The following is a 6,964-nucleotide window of genomic DNA, read 5'->3' on the forward strand; positions in this document are numbered from 1 at the left end:
ATGCATTTCTTGCAAACAGACAAGCAAAATGAACAAAATTTTACCATAATACTCTTGTTTTTTTAAAAACCAGAAATATGCTCCAGCTAAAGATGCAAGAGCATTCTTTTTATCCTCTAAGTTCACATGTAAAGCAAATATTTGGCCAATCATGCATCAGATCTTCTTTTCCAAAATAGACATTAAGACAAACAAGTATTTTAAATTTTGCCAACAGGGAGACCAAAACTTAAGTGCTTGCTGCTTCAAACATCTATAACAAGATAAAATGCAGTATATGTAAGATTAAGGAAAGTAAGCTCCTGAAAGAAAATAAAACAAACAGATCAATATGTGGGTGTAAACAAATTAAAATGAATATTGCGAAATAAAATCTTGCTCAAAACAAATTCTCATTCAGCATTCCATTTACTTTGATGTACAGATCCTGAACCTGGTATTCTAGTATAAGAGACACTACCTGTTTCTTCATCACATGACTCTATTTCCCCAATATGAGTTCCATCATTCCCATAATCTATTTCAATTGCAGATGCAGTATTATTCTTGCATTTATCATCAAATTCTGAGATTTCTTCAGATTCTAAGATTTCATCATCCATCGAATCAATTTCTGTTTGAAAGAAAGTATGCGAACATTCTTCAGTTATTGAAGATGCATCTTCTTTTACCTCAACCTTCCTAGCCCATTCCATCCATCTTGGTTTATCAAAGATTGAGTTCGGATTCCGGTCATTTGGGTCACCGTAAAGTGCCACATGTCTATAGTATAATTCAAGCTCCTTCTCAGCAATAGCAATAAACCGTCTAACAGACTCAAGTGACTGCTCGTACTTGGATTTTTCTAATGCCTGAAAGAAGAAGAAAAAATCACTGAAAAGGTTAACAAAATTGTAATCTACAATGGAAAAGAGAAGGAAAAAGAGCACATCAAAAACCAGACAAATGTATGCTAAGTAAGACCCCTTTTTCTTTGATTGCCTAAGAGATGACCGCTCATTAAACTTATGTCCACAGGATACCCAATCATAAAGGAGACGAATGATTCCAACAAAACAGCCCATCTACGGAGCATTTACATAGCTCAAGCAAAAGTCACATGAGTGTAAAAAATTTTTTGCCAAGAAGATTCCACAATATTCTCGAATAAGGTAATGTTAATGGTGAGGTTTATAAAAATGAAACCTTCATATGACAACCTTGCGGACAATTATTATGAATAATTGTTAAAAATTATTATGAAGAATCCCAACAACAGAATAAGAAAGCAGAAAGCTAAAGATTAAATTACTTTTTTTTAAAAAAAAAAAGTGCCAGAATGCGGTCATTTTCAAAATTATGGCTTCACCTTCAAGCCAATTCATCGTCCAGAATTTTATTTCTCCCTCCTTTTCTTCTTTCATTTTAGACACAGCTGGAATCCAAATAAACCTTTTGATATAAATGAAAGAGGACCTCTTCCATAGAGTAATCCAATAAAGAGGCAGCTTTCAAAACACTAGATTTTATAAAAATCTGTCATCGACTTCAAACAAGAAGCAAACTTGAAATTTATTACGACAAGTCCAAGTATAATTATCAGCTTGAGTGCTACTACAAACGTGACATTTGCATTTCTGATGAAGACATTCATAGAGCACTGCCACTACCTATAGTGATATCGCAGTTACAAAATTACAGTAAAAGCTAACTGCACATTCTCACATGTCATGTCAGACATCCCTGAATGTCTAGTGAATTTGGTACCTAACAGAAGCATGGAACTCTTGTTCAGAACTCCATATATGCTCCTTTCAATAGACAAAACAAGTACTTATCCATGATAACCATGACAAGGAAAGAACTATAAATTCCTGTAGTAACCAAGTTGAACGTAAACACAGCCTTGTTTCCCTCCCCTTTTTCAATTTTGTTTCTTTATTATTTTCTACCAATCTCAGTTTTAGCACCCAAAGAACCATATAATTCCTACACAAGCGAGTTATCATGGCTTAGAGTTGAGGACTTTTCTAAAACAACAATGCCGTGCTCCCGAAATTCAGCATCAGGCCTTAAGCTAGGACTTGATACAATCATATAAAAACCACCAACAGCCCGATATAAAGTCACCAAATTAAGCCTTTATCAATCGAAACGGAAGCATAAAGGCACTGATGTCAAAAGTCAAATTAACTGACATGGTTGGAATCCTTGAATCAATTAAGAGCTATTTCCAAATGCAAACAGGACCACTAGCGTCTAAAATAGAACCCAAAAAAACAAAGCCACAATCAATATTCAGGATTGCACACAAAACAATCTTATTGTTGGATCACAAGAACAACTGAATTGATAAAGAAAATTCACAACTTGAAGATCAAATATTCATGTAGAACCATCAAACTGGCTGTAAAGGCAAATAATCCTTCGATCTTTTTAACAACACCAAGGCACTCATCATGGTCCTGGATGAATATATTTAGGGCAAACAATCCACATTTATTTGCAACATTTTTCAGACATCCAACATTTTCATTATAATAGATATATTGCCAAGAACACAGGGGAGAAATATAATGCTCAAACTATGCTTGCAAAAACTCCGGCAGAGTGCATAGTTATTCCCAAGAAAAAAAAAATCTTTTGGTCAACCAACTCCTATGGACAAGAAAGGTCCTACCAGTATGTTCCAAAAAGTTCTAAAAATCTTGCGAATTTCTATTACACATATCCCTAGTACTACGTTTCAAAAGCTAGCAATTTGACATACCAATATTACTTAGATTCTATCCACTTTGCACCCATATGATCATACATGCAACAACACGCGCTTGTAACCAAAGTTCAGTAGAAACTTCAGTGATAAAGGATGGCCTGTATGACTGAGGAATAACCAAATAATCCAAATGTACTATACATGTCTGGTTATGTTATTTCAAGTAACATGTTTGTCATTGTAGATTGTCTTCATGTCCCATGTCCAATGTCAATTTTTCAGCTTCAAAGAAACAAAAATGAAGTGTACCATCTCATCAGAAACAGACCCAGGAGTCTTGAAGAAGGAAAAGTAACTGAAAAATGATCAGAAGTTGCATAAGTTATACAAGCCAATGAATGAGTCTAAATCAACTCAGACACTAATAGGATTAAAAAATGCAGAAGAAAAGATATGTAGGAAAACCAATCCACAAAGCAATCAAAGATAACTGAGAATCTCCCACAGGTAGCCAGAGACTTATGTAGTACCCAAAGAAGTATATATTTAAAAGCAAAGTAAATCATACAAGAAACTTACCCTCTTCTTGGACAATGTATCGATGGGCGACATAACTTCTGGTTGCACAAAATCCTTTCCGCGATAAAAAACTATTGTATCATCACCGATTATTTGAATTGGAATTCCATCACTAAGCCTGGCAATTTCACTAGCACAATCTTGCACTTGACCAGGTTTGCAAGGTTTGCAAATGACCTTGACAGTTTCATGCTTCTTCCAATGCAAATGCATATTAAGAATGACACCACCAAATACTCCTCTCCTACCAATAGGTACATAATTCGACCTTTTCTGGGCCATTTTCTTCATGTAAAATCGCTCTTCGCCAGTCAGCTCATGTGGCTTAACAACAGGACCCTGGACCTTGTTGACCTCCTACCGCTTTAGTCTTTCAATTAGCAAGGCTTCCTTAATTTTAGCCTGAGGAAAAGAAAAATCAGCCTCATCAGTTAACTAACCAAACTAAGCCAATCTGAGGCATACATATAGGACCAATAGCCGATTCTTTCTCTTTGAGAATAACTCTAGAAGGAAAAACGGGGAAAATAGAAATAATCAATGCCCAGGAATTAAAGGACAACCTTAAGGAGAATTCTGACCACCATTAGTTGATCAGATAGATTAAAAAACACAAACAAGAATTAATTGACATCGAAATAAGCGGTAACAAATTGAGTAGCCCCACAAAGATGCACTGCGATGTGCCCATTTTTAACCAGTGAACTATGAACTGCTTAGCCAAAACTATCCACTATGATCATTCCAGGCACAGAGTTTGTGTCAGGCACACAATTGGTAATCTATTAATTGAGTCCATACATATGAAGATGAATACTAGAAACTTCAAAAGAGAATACATATCTGAATTATCTTATTCAGAAACAGGCAGTTATTGAGACAGATAGTTGTTTGTCAACTTACCCTTTCAAGCTTGTATTTAAGCCTTTCCTCAGCATTAGCAAACCTCTGCTTTTTCTTCTTCCCTTTGACACCAAGTCTTCTGGGGTCTCTTTTATTGGCAGCCTTTCTCTTTTGCTTTTCTTTTTTCCTTTGCATCTTCAACGTCTTCTTTGTCATCCACTTGTCTCTTTTAGGCAGCTCAATTTCATGAGTCTCGAATTTTGGCTTTCCCTGTGGAGATATCACTAAATTCACTCTGCCATGGCTAAAATTCCTCAGTGCCAACCATGAACTTCTTGAAGTCAATTGCATTGAAGGCCTAAAGATCACTGAAAAGGGTTGGCACTTGGCACAGGTTCTGAAGAATTGGGATAGCAAGGACCTTAAAAACATCAATTGGGAAGTGATCGGCAGTTGCAGCGACGGTGAGGACGACAACTTCTCCACCTCCTTTTGCTCCTCGGCTTTGCTCCCGTTTTCTGTTTTCTGTTTTTTCATGATTTGCTTGTTTTGCCTTTTTTTTATTTATTCTAGAAAGAAATAAAATCTAAATAATACACAATTATATCAAAAGCCAAAATTTCCTGAAAATTAAAAGAACTTTCTTGCGCAATTTGGGTACTGTGAATTCATCGACTTTAGGAAGTACAAGTTTATTACATTTACCTTACTCGATATTTGGGCAAATAACAAAATTTACCTCATAATTTGATCAAATTCCAATAAACTCCTTACAATGGCAAAATGTTCATCAAATACCCCTTTACTGAACATTAGAAATGATGCTTATGGGTGCTTGTTAAATACTCCGTCTTTCCCGATAAGTTTGTTGCACTTGGGAAGATGTAATTTTTATCAACAGTGCATTGAATCTTGCAAATTTTATTTCACTTTCCACTTTTGCTCTCTAACGTGTAATGCATACAAAGAAAGTTATGTTGGAAATATATTGCTGTAGGGCCTATCTATTTTGTTTAACTCAAAATTGCATGACAAAGATCATGTATCAACAACGCTTAACACGCATTTGGGGGTGTTTTTCACACACCAAATTGTGGTGCTTCCTTTTTACTTTGACTTTTGAGTTAAAGTTGTAGGTACCCATATTTTGAAAGGGTAAATGTTGAAATTGGATGTAAAAAAGTTTTCTATTTTGGATATGTGACAATTATTTTGGAATAGACAAAAAAGAAAAGCATAACAACTTCAATGAGTCAGAGGGAGTAGGTTTCAAGTATTTAACGGGTATCAAAATGTTAACAACACTCATTTGTTTAATAGTTTTGTAAGGTTTGAGAGAATGTTTTGTTATTTGTCCAGAACCTTGGGATCTGATTCATAAGTTTGCCTAACCTCAAAGGAAGTAAGCACAATTAACTCAAGATTAACAAGGGATGGAATTCTATCAATTAATATGTATAGATCCCAAAAAGTAGCTAGATGCTTTGCACCATTATTTGAACAATCTCCATTATTCTTGGCAAAACCAAAATCAAAATTACCTTGTTTATTTTTACGGATTCCACCCTAGTTGGAATTTTTATAGCAAAAAATAAAAATAAAAAGGTCTGCATCCTAAAAGATTAATGTTGAAATTGAAATGATTTTACCATTTTGAAATTGTGCGCCCCATTTTTAATGAAAAATATAAAATTTCTAAAGTTTGTGGTTTGAAAATCTTTTGAACCATTCAAAAAAAAAAAAAAAACAAGTGGTCTAAAGAAACATTTAAAGCATACTTCGTAAGGCTTGAAATGCTTTGACAAATGGCAAGTGATATAATTTCTATGTAACTATTGAATTTTGAAGAATCTATAGTTGTTTAAATATTAAAGAGAATAATTGACGCAAGCTTATTTAGTGTAAATCCACTTAACTAGATTGCTAGACAACGCTCTAGAGAATTAAACTCATATTTTCACAAACATGTACCAGAACACTGACAAGTTCATTGCATAATGAAGTAATTCTAAGTCTAAAATTGTCAAAAGGTTGTATAGATATCATTTTTAAAAAATTAGAAATTTGAATCATTCAATTTTAAGGAAAATAAAAAAAAAGTTCATAAATGGACATAGTTGCTTGTAAGATAGCTCATTACAATAACTATGATGGTAGGTTGTAAAATTTGTTGAAATTGAAGGGGTCTAAGTGCAATTTTAATGGAACTCCATTTCTGGATTCAATGATGTAACAGCCGCAATGGCAGCAGTCCGGTGGATGAAGACTCACATCTTCGGTTACCGTCAACTCCTAGACCCCTTGAGGCATGAAAGCCGGGCAGGTCTAGAACAAGGGACAATGAAATTCTACTGGAGTCGGTAGAATGGCAGGGCTACTAATCAACTATCACTTAAATAGATGCCCACCACATGTTCTGTGAGGCAGGAGGATTCAAATCTCGCCTCCCATTAAAAGTTGTCATTTAATGTAGTTTCTTTTATATTCACATAGATGGTTAATGTACCAGTATGGTTTGATGGTGGTTCAATTTTCGTCGGTTCCCGTGGCTCTGTTGGATCACCCCCTAGTATAGATTAAAGTACGATTAGGTGTAAATAATGACAATAAACCAAAAAAAAAAAAAAAAGAATAGAATGTGAGTTATTAGAGGGTAAAGCAAACTGCCCTACTTGCTTTCAAGCCGATGCCCTCCATCTCCCTTCTTGGACTTGCTTATGATAATAGAATTACACCGTGTGTATTTTGTAACTGTAGATAACTTATTACTATAACTATTACAGCAAGTTGTAAAATTTGTCGAAATTGAAGGGCTTCGAGCGTAATTTTCCTGGACATTGTGTGTGT

The 6,964-nt window shown here is 34.9% G+C and overlaps 1 pseudogene; it reads right to left on the reverse strand.

Annotated features, from left to right (window-relative positions):
• Positions 1–334: 334 nt before the first annotated feature.
• On the reverse strand, positions 335–4,760 carry LOC113739390 (uncharacterized; annotated as a pseudogene).
• Positions 4,761–6,964: the final 2,204 nt, after the last annotated feature.

The sequence above is a fragment of the Coffea arabica genome, chromosome 4c, assembly GCF_036785885.1.
Source record: "Coffea arabica cultivar ET-39 chromosome 4c, Coffea Arabica ET-39 HiFi, whole genome shotgun sequence".
Taxonomy (NCBI): domain Eukaryota; kingdom Viridiplantae; phylum Streptophyta; class Magnoliopsida; order Gentianales; family Rubiaceae; genus Coffea; species Coffea arabica.